Source organism: Boleophthalmus pectinirostris, unplaced genomic scaffold, assembly GCF_026225935.1.
Source record: "Boleophthalmus pectinirostris isolate CB_2022bp ecotype Guang Dong unplaced genomic scaffold, ASM2622593v1 HiC_scaffold_16, whole genome shotgun sequence".
Taxonomy (NCBI): Eukaryota; Metazoa; Chordata; class Actinopteri; order Gobiiformes; family Gobiidae; genus Boleophthalmus; species Boleophthalmus pectinirostris.
In genome coordinates, this window is record NW_026571095.1 from 21353850 (window position 1) to 21367122 (window position 13273).

The window sequence follows — 13273 nt, forward strand, 5'->3', positions numbered from 1 at the left end:
ATTCATTCACTCCAAACCCGGTGCTGGTAAGCTATTGTAGCCACAGCTGCCCTGGGGAAGGCTGATGGAAGCACGACCACCAGTCTGCACCAATGGCCCCTCTGACCACCACCATCACTCACACACACACCACATAACATCTCCATGAAGAAAAGCATTCCACCAAAAAAGTTACACAATGCACCTTTAAAGCAGACCTATTATGCAAAATTAATTTTTCAGAGCTTTTAACCATTTTATACTGGTTTCCCCTCCCCATTTACCCACCTAAAATGTCCAGATTATAACATAATGATCCACAGGTGTCATAGGTTATAACTATAGAGCAAACACAAGCGCAATAAATCTTTGTGGATCAAGATAGCAGAGGATACCAGAAATACACATTGCACCTTTAAGACCAGAATGAGTCAAGTAAACTGTGTAATTTTTAGCAATAAGAACAGACTGCATTTTGTTATATTTTTTCTTTACCATCTGTTATACTGACTTTGTGGCTAATGGATCAGGCCTTGAGTACGACTTTGATGGTATTTTCCTACTAACTTTTTCAAGTATCATTTCCATTATGATTTATGCACTGTGGTACTTCTAATCCACTGACTTTATAACCTCGCCAGTACATTAAAAGCCTTACGTAAATCGCTGTACCCTAAGGTTTCACATTAGTCATCCATTTGGTATTCGTGTCAAAGAAAGCATTCATTTAAACCACACAGACTACCGACCAGGCACTTAAGCCTGCTACTTACATACAAGCGCCCTTTTCATTAACCTCACTGTATGTTAAATGCACTGTGGATGTGCTTACAAGGTTAGCATGGAAATCAAAACAATTAAAATCAATCCATGAATAACACCAAACACATTAATTATGAGGTCTGTTTAAAGAAGGCAGAGACTGGACAAATACAAGGAAGCAAATGCAAATTCTCTGTCACGGTGCGATATACCGTAAATTCCGGACTATAAGCCGTTATTTTTTTCTCACACTTTGAACCTAATAAAACAATGCGGCTAATATATGGACGGATTCTTTGGTTGGCACATTGTCCATTCATATATACGGTCTGTGGTTTGGCAACACAGCGGATACGCGGAGTGTGAGTGCAGAAAGCGCCGCTGTCTGTGCGGGAAACATATGGATCTATGGTTAACATGAAGTTGCAACACTAGCTAGTGATATTGTCAGCACACTCAAATAGTTTATCGCTTTGTGAGAAAATAAGTTGTGCTGCTAAATGAACATTAGTGAGGGGGATACGTCTTACCCATATGTTTAAATGACGAGAAGAAACTTCTCAAACTTCAGTAGCTGGACTTCCACTCATACCTGATTGATAGAACTAGCCCCGGCCCTCAGAGAGCCTGAAATCTGCTGAAATCCTCCAAGACACTGACATGATACAGACAGGACAGTGGCTCTTGCAGGAGTCATGTGCCATAGAGCTCGGGGAGAGATGGGGGTGATGCGCCGAGGAAGATGCTCATTTGATTGTGTTTTGAACAGTTATTTTGCTCTTCATACACACACCCTCCTCATGGAAAATACACAAAGAAATGCAGATGATGCAGCTTTTAAGTTAACAGCAACTGATGTGACTGTCGAAGAAGGAAATCTGCATCAATGAGTTGATGGTGAGATTTTGGTGACGGCAGTGTGACGAACTGACTCAATGGAAAAAGACGGCATAAGCTTTCAGAGGCGATAGAAGCAGATAGCCCAAACTTGAAAGCGCTCTTGAAGATGTGGACACCTGCGGCTTATATACAGGTGCGCTCAATAGTCTGAAAAATACTGTAAGCTCTATTACTACTTGCTTCACAAACCAGGAAGCCGTTTGGAAAGATGCGATTATAACTTCCAGGCCCAGTTTTCTTCATCTGAATGTCATTTTAGCATTCCGTTATGTTCAGCTAATCAACAATTTCATAATTTCCCCCCTAACACACAACCCTGAGCACTCACATGCAATTAGAAGAGATGAGGGCGCCAAATTCAAGAGTATTTTAAACAGCACATACGTATGCAGTCTTCATTTTACCACTGAGGACATTTACTTCAATGGATTTTCTCACAGTCGGTTTGAATAGATCCATGTTAGGCAACCCTATTGTTGGTAACTATACCGGTTGTAATCGCATCTTTCCAAGTGTCTTCCTGGTTTGTGACATACGTGTGAATAGAGCCTATTACAATGGTAAAAAAGGACTAAATGGGCAGAGCTAAAATCATGTACAGGCCCCTTTTAAATAGTACGGATAGCCGTTGTCATCTATTTTCAAATGCTTTTGGTCACAAGACAGTTCATGTTTCTGCCAACAGCAACTGGAGCTACTCTTGTGTTAAACCTTATTATGAATTGCTGTCTGCTTTCCAATTTTGATCTAACCCTGAACTCAGAGCTGTAAATCCTTTCAGAGAAGAAAATCAAATATTTGTGTCTGCTACATATCACTCTGGGCTAAATTGTCCTCCGCATTTTTGATAATACTGCCCATACATTTTTGATACTTTAATTTCACACTCCAGTCACAGCTCGAGAGTGGAAACGATTCATCAATAAGCTGTGTAAGATTTGTCTCGTGAGATTGGACCTGTCATTTTTACAATTCTGTTACAAAGGTTTAAACTATTGACATCAACATATTAGAACAATTGTGAAAAGATCTTTAAAATGACTCTAAGTGACAAATATAGACATTAGAATGCATTAGTATCCTTTGTTCTATTTTTAAAAACAGGGTATTTTACTTCTATGAAGTATTAGAAAACACAACACATTTAGATCTCCATGTTACCTTTTATTGTTTTGAAAATGCTATTTTTATGTATTTTATAAGTTTCCCTTTTGTTTATTTCCCCCCTCCCTTTGCTCTTTCCTTTAAGTCACTCCCCCTTCAGAGCTCAGAACACAATCAGTGTGCATCCAGCTCATGATAAAGCACAAATAACATCATGTTTGCCAAGTTGTTGTATACAGTTTTTTGTGTGTTTGTGCTTTTGTATATTTATGGATGATATAGGCTTATGGGCTGAAAATGGAAAGAATCTTATAGCTAACTGCAAGCATGGTTTGAATAGGGCCTAGGAGAGATCACTAAATTATTGAAACATGTGTGGATGACATCTAAACCTCTTCAGACATGATGAGAGAACGCTATAGTATACATGGTAGAAAGCTCAGTTTTTGTTTGTTTGTTTGTTTGTTTTTTTTGCATAATACCCCGTCTTTAAATTGTTGGATAAGAAAAGAAAGGACACATCTGTGAATATATTATCATGACTTATTGATGTACATTAATCTATAGAAGAAATGTCATTCAGTTGGTTTCCACTGGTGCAACTGTCATCTTTGCTGGACTGTGTTGTGGCTCTCTTGCTTCACAGAAAGAGGGTTTGCATGTTCTCCTTGTGTTCGCATGGGTGGGTTTCCTATGTATTCTCCCACCATTGCTTGAGCTCTAGAGGTGCACTATGTCACCTTTCTGAGGATATGCCACTTGCTTGTCTCCATCAAGATATTTCCTTTGCCTGTTGAATGTTACACAGTATGGCAGCAGACCTATCTGTCTTCTATTCAACTGCTGGTGTTTCATGGAAGTACAAAAACCAAAACATTGAAAGTCATGTGCTTTTTGCTTGTCCACAGATCTGACCTGTAACTTGATCTGAAGCAGTGTTGTGATGATAACCATCTATATCTGTGTTAATCCCTCAAAATCATCTAAAAGTTATTCAGGAAAGATTCATTTCTGTCCCGTGAATGTGACTTTTTTTAGTATCAATACCTGCTCAAATGAGTATCTATTTTCAATTTCCTATTTTTAGATCGAGTAGTATCTGATTTTTGATACTTCTGACAACCCTAGTCACCCTGCTTTCTCCTGGGATATAGGTAAGTTTAATGCTGTACTGTGGAACATTCCAGGCAAAACAATAACATCTGCATGCAGACAAGCAGGTGCCGAACCCTCCATTGGAAATTTTACTAAATGCCTCTTGGCCAAAAAAAGATTGGCCCCATTATCAAGAATAATCCTGCATTCGATTATCCTTCCAAATCAGTTTTCCAAGGAAGTTGGCTAGTGACATGAGTGACACGCCCCTTTTCCTGGGACGGCGTGACTCAGACCTCAGTGGCAGAAAAACTAGACCGAACAAGGATTCCGAGTTAGAAGCCAAGATGGCTACGCCCACTGTGATGTTGTTTTCATTATGTTTGGACAGTTTGGTGGTTTAAATGACATATTTATATTTTATATTACTGCAGCACCTTACTGCGTCCATATCACCACCTATGGGTTTGGTAGTCGGTGTTGCGGTGAGGCCAACATTGAAAATACTTGATTTAACGGGCGTTAACGTCCCTAAGGTTGTAACGGAAGAGAAATAAGATGATGTGCAAATTTCAAAAATTTAATTAAGTCAAGTGAGATGTAAGATGTAAGTAAGATGAGGGAATAGTCATAATCATAATTCACGTAGTCCGACACGCAAAACATAATACGCTTCATGCTCCGACGTGACATCAAATCCGAGGTTCAAGTGGGAATCAGAAGATAATCGAATGCAGGGTAATTATAACCATTCATGACAACAAATTACCATACTATATTATTTTGTTGCTGTTTGTGTGCCTACAGTTAAGAATCTATTCCAGGAGACATCATTTGAGGAGTTGAGAAGGTAAAGCATGTCTCTTCTATCTCTAAATCCAAAAACATAAAACAAACTCAGGCTTCAGTAATTTCACCAGGTCATAGTGGATCTCCATGGAGACGTGTGCTCCACCTGGGTACTGCTTTTGGAGATCGCAAAGGAGTCAGTTTTAATGTGTGCACACAGAACTGGAACTAATAGGGATTGGAGTTCAGAAGGATAAGGATAAGAGCAATACGGCAACCTGCTGACTACACAGAAGACCAGAGACATTTTTATTCGACTGTTGGGTGAGGTCTATCCCTTCAAAACTTCAGTCAATTTTAGAGTTGGCTTTTCCTAATTCACCACCAAAATGAGTCTTATAGGTGCATTGTGTAACTTTTCTGGTGGAAGGTCCATCGGATGCTTTTCTTCTTGGAGATGTTATTTCTTTGTCTGTAATTTTTCACAGTATGGCAAACCTTTCTATCTTCATGGAGACCAAACCAGACCAAGTTACAGGTCAGATCTGTGGTGAGGCAACCCTGCTCACTATCAGAATACTTGTTTTTCTAGGTATTTTTGAGTAATAAAAGCACTGTAATTTAATAAATGTAAGGTTGATCTGTTTAATGTCCATAGAAACAAGCAGGTGACAGACCCCCAACCAAAAAGTTACACAGTGCACCTTTAACTACAGAAACAAATAACATGTAGTTCTTGTCATTTGTACTCTTGCATATTTATAACATCAGCCAGTAATCCTGCAAACTTACAACAGTGATCAAATATTGTTTATTAGTATGTCTTGTTCACATCTCAAAAGTGTGTTTTTAATTTTTCAATACATGCATATCACAAAATCCCTTGATGAAAGTGTGTATACACCACAGCATCACAAAACATTTCCACCAAGTAAATCGATGGAAGATAATTTGCTTCATCCGATTTTGAATTTTTTTTTTTTAATTTCTCACTTTGAATTTTTTTACTCTGAAAAAAACATATTTGAATTATTTTTATTCAGAATTGTAGTGGCTGAAATGTTAAGTGTGTTTAACTTTCAGTATAAAAACATAACCTTTTAAATATTCAGCACATATATTTTCAAGCTCTCAAATTCAGCAGTCAAAATTCAGAGTGTAAAATTTGCAGCAAAAAAAAAATTGCAGCAAAGATCCAACATTCCAAGGCAGAAGCAATCAATCCAAAGTGATCCAATCTAACTTAGTAACAAACAGGAAATGGTGCAGTGAAGTGATCTGATTGGTCAGAATTAGCCTCATCAAAACCTCGTGTAAACCCCGGCTACAGATGAGAACAACCAACAGGAAACAGCCTCTGCCCTCTTCACTCACACATGATCGATTGCTTCTGCCTTGGCATCTTTGTTGCAAATTTTTTCCCTGTGAATTTTATAGTCTGAATTTTGACTGTTGAATTTGAGGGCTTGAAAATATATGTGCTGAATATTTAAAGGGTGAAATCTTTATTTTGAATTTGAAACATGCTGAAAATGTGAACTTAAAATTTCAGCAACTAAAATTCAGAATAAAAATAACTCAAACATGTTTTTTCAGAGTTAAAAAATACAAAGTGAGAATTTCAGCAATGTTTAAAATTCACACTCTCTGGAACAAATTATCTTCCATATAAGTCTCGAAAATGATAATATCCTCTAATAAGAAATAGTAATAATTTTGGTGTATCATTGCAACAGATCAGCACAGCTCTGTCCATCAGTCAAGTACCACAGGAGTACTCGACCTGACATTTCAGTCTCATACAAAATCATACAGGGCATTTTCACATTTGTTACACAACATTTCCTATTTTAGAATCATGCAATAATCTGGTTATTGTAGTATAGTTTCTTTAAATTGTCATCATATCCAAAATGATCTTAGTGGCATTGTTGTTGCTATTAAACAATTTAATTTTTGATTTCTTATTCAACTTTTGATCCACATAGTCAGTGACCCAACAATTATACATTCCAGTACTTTCCAGAAGGAGAAGAAGAAGAAGAGAACAATATAAACAAATTTCCTGATGAATTAATTGAGTATGAATGTTTGAATTTGACCCTGATCAGTACTTGGTCCACTGCCCGTGTGTGTGCCATAGATAGTTTCCCTTATGACGCTTCCCTACTTGTCCTGTTTACAAGTCAGAGCTCAGAATAGGCGTTCAGGGCATTTTGGTCTTGTCCTCTGCAGAGGCCAAGAGAGCGACACAGTTACTAAAAGGAGCCTGCTGACGACAACATAGCCTCCTTCTAACTAGGCTATATACTTACATTTCTCTTTATACTTACACTTTTATGCTGTATATATATATATATATATATATATATATATATATATATATATATATATATATATATATATATATATATATATATATATATATATATATATATATATATATATACCTTGGTCATTAAAGGGGCATTATGTAACTTTTCTAGTAGCGTACATGTCACCTGTTTTTTTTTAATTACTTGTTTAATACCGTAAAATAAGAAGCAACCCTTTGGTCTTTAAGAGCTATTGCTAATATATTGTAAAACATTTTCAAAATTTCTCAGCAAATGGCTTTTCTTAGTTTGGGAATCATTAATAGGATTTCTAATAATCAATGAACACAGCACAACAGATATGTGTTGTTGAATACACGCACAAACCAAAAAGTATACACTGAATGAAGTACATGTGCTTTATTTATTGTAATTCCAAAATACTACATCCAGTTCATTTTTGCATTTGGAAACACTGGTCACATTCTGAGATCATACAAAGCCACATTTATCTATCAGTCTGGTCTTGTGTTATTATGATAAGAGTAGAACTCAACACCGATTCCAATACCATGATGATAATAAAAAAATAAATAAAATTAAAAAAAGCATAAAAAGTATGTAGTATGTAACTTTGTCACCTACTCCATTCTATGGGTATGTCATTACTCTGCCTGGAATGTTCCACAGTATGACATTAAAAAGCTCTGTCCGACATTTATTTAATTACAGATGATTTTATGGCCCAAAAATACCTAGAAAACCAGACATGCTGACTGTGAATGGGGTTGCCTTTCCATAGATCTGACTCAAACTTGGTCTGCTTTGAACTCCATAATAGAAAGGTTTAATGCCACTGTCAAACATTCCAGACAAAGCACTAACATCTCCATGGAGAAAAGCATTTGACGGACCTTCCACCAGAAAAGTTACACAATGCACCTTTAAGTAATGGTACTTTATTTTGTATCACCATGTGGCCTTATGTCTGTGTACTTCCTCAGTCATCCACATATGTTCTATTCTATTCTGATACAGCCCATTCTAAAACTATTCAGCAAATGTTCATTTCTGTCCTGTGAATGTGGCTTTTTTTTTAGTATCAATTAATACCTGATTTTTTAATATTTTTGACAACCTCACTCTGTTCTACCCTGTACTTTTACAGTCCACTGACTTATCCACTGAAATCTATTCTACCTCCCTCCAAGAGAGCCATCCTCATTTTACATGCAGACAATGCCACTTTCAGTCAAACTCCACTCAACGGTGCTATTCAGAATAACATTTTCTTTTTTTTCCCTTAAACTTTTGTCCAACGCCCAAGGAGAGCCGCAGTTTCTTTTTGAAGAAAGCATATGACATTTATTTAATCCCTTTACTCCCCTCAAAAGTGATGGTTCCTATTCACCATATTGACATTTAGCGCATGTACACAGAGAAGGCTTCACTCTGACTATTATCAAAGGATGTCCCAAGTGTCGTACAGGACCGCATTAATCATATCTGTCCGTTTTCATTTTCAAATAGAGCCTTACATCTATTCTCCAGGGGAAGCACTAGAGGGCGATGATGAGGTGGACAGTCCTAGCAGATTTTTGAAGTTTGACGAAAGCTTTAATCTCGAATCATTTTCAGTAACATGACATGATCAGTTACGGGATGATGTGGGGGTAATGGAAATTTTCCTAAAATGAAAAGTGTGATGGGCCGATGGAGTCAGATGTTAAAGGAACATTTACATTGATGAAAGACAAAGCAGATGGTGCTGATGTTAAAAGGAATTGTCTCGGGAGAGAGAAGCCTTGGACAGAACTCACTTTGCTGACCCAAGGAGAGAAAATGGAGGTAGCTGATATGACTAAACTCTAAATCGGCCAGTCTGGAATGATCACAGAGAATCTGTTATCTTGTACAAAAGTGCAGGCCTATACTAAAACATCTTTTATGTGATGTGTTGTTAAATGTGTCTTTTATGTTTGGTTTAGAAGATGAATGTATTGATTTATCTATAATCTATCTATTCCCCCTCCTCCTATTGGTCAACCCACCTTAAGTATGGAGTGAAAATTGTAAAGTGACTTTGAGCAAGAAAAGACTAATGCATTATTATTATTTCACAAATACCTTGCATGTTAAAAGAAACTGTGTCTTTTTAAACTTAAGGTACCTTCCTCTATCTCTGATTTTCATTTGAAATATTGAGATATTGAGATGTGGTTTGACTTGCCAAGAGCTGGGGCAAAGAGTCATTCACTTGGACTCATTTACTAAGGAAAATTCATATTTGTCATTTCACAAAACATACTGAGTGTACCCATGGTAACACAAGCTTGTGTCCACTCCTCTCCAAAAGTTAAGCACCTATCAACTAAACAAAGCCCTAGTCATGTGAAACCTCTTCACTTGATAATGAAAAATAATGAAATAATGAAAACATGGGCCATTCCCATTCAGCTGGAAATTTTCACATTAAATAACATATTTTATATAAAACTACACTGTTGCAACTATTGTCATCCACTACGGTTCACTTTATGGGGTTTTAATGGGTAAAATATGTTATAATAGTATTCATTTTCCAGATACAGTAATAAATAATATCACCACTTTGACTATTAAACCAGGTCCATTATGCAAAATTGACATCTTCTGAGCTTTTAACCATGATATAGTTCTCATTTCACAGTTGTTTTGAAAAAAATAAAAATAAAAATAAATAAATAAATCCATTACTTGCTAGTGTGATCTGCAGCTATCCATAAGAGGGGCCGACAGCTACACAACTCTTTGTTGTGATGACGGTTAGGGCACATCAGCTCCCACTGGGCAGCACAGTTAATGTGGAAGTCAGCAGAGTTGTTTGAATATTGCGATTTAAAATGTGCAGATTATAACATAATGATTCATGGGTGTCACAGCAGACACAAGCACAACTGATCTTCTGTAAGGCTTGAAATTTTAACAGTTTTAGTCCATGTGCTGCTCCAAGCCTGGACACAAATTCACCCCAGTCAGAATTAATAGTTATATATTTAAAAAAATAAAAAGGTATAGCATGATAGCATGAGATTTAAATGTCTATCCATTAATAACCTCTGGGAGCATCCTTCTTACGTAAAGTTTTTGCTTCCACTTAGTCTGGACATGTGCTTGCATTTTGTTTTAGACCTTAATGTACTCCAGCTAATCCCCATTGGTCCTCTTAAACTCTGGTTTTAGTGATGACTGCTTTGGCCTTAGTGTGAGTGGTTCTGCATAATTAATATAAAAGTACGTTTATGCATGACAAGTAAAGAAGCCGCTGATTCAGGTAGTGAAGACATTTAATAAGTGGTACTATGTTCTTATATAATATCTATATTCTTACCCTTCTAATCGACTACAGATGCTTCTAATCATGTGCTTTTTCCCCTAAATCTTTTCAGTGTGCTAATATCTCCTTGAGTGGAAAACAGCTCATGGACTGTGCCTTTTGTGGACCACCATCTATTTCTGTGGGGCAGCTACTTTCATTTTATGTGTTCATTCCCTTTATTTATGCACACTTTCTCTCTAAGCAAACAATCTTTTCAATAATCATGACATGTGGTTTTGTATGTGTTAAAATGACATTTTGTTTTACTGTTTATAGTAAATGGACTAGAACACTTTTGAAATGGCTTATGCACTCACAGGGTATAGTGCAGGTCGAAGTCTTAAGAGGCTTTGGGATTAAAGCACCTCGATCATGCAGGAGCGAGAAGCCTACCTGACGCAGCGTGAGCGCGCTCTAGACGTCTCTGTCCAGCTGTGCCTTTGCATCCATATATAGTCCTGTGTAATCTGTGACTGCCTTGCTCACGTTGGAATATCGTTTGTGTTCCTGTGTGTAGATACAAAACTCTAGGCTGAAAACTTGGCTGCTCTGTGCACACTAAACACCGCACACTTTTTTCTCATCTTTAGCATTTTTTTTTCTTTGCCATCAGCAGCATTAATACAGTTGTCCTCTTTGTGCAGGTATAATACATGCGAATAAATGTGGCCTGTTTTGTTTATCACAGCTACAGAACATGCGACCAAAGCATCACTAGCGCCCCTCATTAAGAGCAGAGGGAGGGGGAAACCTGGAGTCAGCGCTGTAGTTACCGCAGGGGAAAATGTGTCATGCAAAGTTTGTGCAGATCTCTAATCAGAGAGAACGGACAGAATTAGAGCGGGAATGATGTTTCTATATGCATCAGTTGGAAGAAAGTAAAACAGAGGAATACTGTCTGAACATGATCTGCTGTGCACCGGTGACATAAGTATTGGTGGGGACACACCAATATATGTAAAGTTACGCCTATTGTTTAACACACAAACCCTGCATACTTAGATGATCTTCCTCAAGATGAAAAACTCTGTTCTACCTTGTGATGTTATGTGGTAATACTCCACTGTGTTTTTAAACTCAATACACCTTCACTAGAATCATTTGGATAATTTCAGTCCTGGAATTGAGAATCTTTACTGAACTAAAAAGTAAAAGGTATCTACAACTTCATGACATCACAAGGTGGAACAGAGCATTTTGAGCTTTGGTGATGTAGACAGGCTAATAACAAATGATTACTCAAACATGTGTACATGAAACAAAACACAACTCCAGGTATGTTTTTGATGAGATAACAACATAACATGGCTTACACCAGTCAATTTTACATAATATAGGCCTTTTAATTTATGAAATATATTTTAATTATTATTTTCTCCTTAATCAAGCAGCCCTAGTAAGTAATGTGAAACATTATAGGCACTGCATTAACACAGCGCCCCTTCAATATCAAGTTCTCATCACACATGACATAATTTTCTGCCTTTTTATCCAATTACTTTTCACTGTCAGCTTGACGTTTTCTTGTTTGTAATGTGACAGTATCTACTTGAAGACTGTTCTAAGCTGTTTAAAAGATGCAAAACCTGCCACCTCTGTGATTGTGGGTAAATTATGACAAGAACAAAAGGTTAAATGTGAGAAATTATGCAAACAATGAATTATGATGCACTGAAGAAGACAGAAATCAGGCAAGGAAAGGGCACGGTCTGAAACTATTCTTTGGTTATTTGTTCAGCTATATACAAGGACTCAAACTTTTGTTCACATATTGTAATATCAGTGTCATTGTAGAGTTTTACGCTTGTGTTATTTCAGCCCAGTATGGTACAATGCACATTAGCACTCACTTAATCAGTATCAGTTCAACTGTATGGACAACATGTGCACTTTTTAATGTTAAAGGTGCACTATGTAACTTTACTCATGGAGGGTCCATCAAACGTTATTGCTTTCTCTGGAATGTTTCACAGTATGGTATTTAAATTTCTATCATCACAATGACGAAACCAGATCTAGTTACAGGTCAGATCGGTGGAGAGGCAACCCCGCTCACAGTCAGAGTGCCTGCTTTTCAATTGCTGTAACTGAATAAATTTAAGGTAGAACTGTTTAACGTCATACTGTGGAACCTTTCAGGCAGAGCAATGGTGTATCCATGGAAACAAGCAGGTGACGGACCCCCAAATAAAAAAAAAATACATATTTCACCTATAGATTTTTAGATACAGTGTTTAACTTATAATATAAAACCATGTATAAAAGCATCTATTTCCATAAAATCATGGAGTTGACTTTCCACCCTCAGACCGTTACACACATACATCACTTTAAGGTGCACTTTATTGTTCTCCTATGGAAATTTGTCCACTTGACCCTTTTTTCAAAGCCACTTGAACCTGCAGCCTGCCAGGAACAGTGAGCGCCACACTGCCCAGGGACTTACCTCCAGATCGAGAGCAAGGCTTTGGTGAGGACTACTTTAGCTGGAGGATTGAATCTATCATGTATTGTTTTGTTTTTCCACTTGGCATTGGTGCTATGCTAACACATGCAAATTTTTAATCATTTGATTAAGTTTAGGGCTTTGGGACAGGTTTAGGGAGCGGGTATTGGAAGAACTTTTGGGGGGAAAAGATTGATGCGCACGAGGGTATTCAATTATTTTCCAAGGGCATTTAACCAGGCAGACCACCACTCATTCTCAAGCAGACCTTGGATTTTCTATGTGGGATTTACAAATAAGAAAATTCTAATCATGCAAGGAACAGCAGAGTGACTATGAAAACACATTTTTCACATTTTAAAAGCGGGATAATATTTTTTGCATGTAATGAATTATCTTGAAAAATCATGGTTCTAAATGTGTGTGTATATGATGGTACATGGATGGTAAATCTAAGAACTAAAACAATTGTCATACAAGTTCACGCCATGGCTTTTAATATGTGTACTACTTCAAGTTATAATG

General features: G+C 37.2%; 1 protein-coding gene across 1 annotated transcript in view; it reads left to right on the top strand.

The window, feature by feature from the left end:
- The window catches only part of ghrhra (growth hormone releasing hormone receptor a), a 98546-nt gene that overhangs the window by 33518 nt on the left and 51755 nt on the right, over positions 1–13273 (top strand). The gene's annotated exons all lie outside the window — the stretch shown is intronic.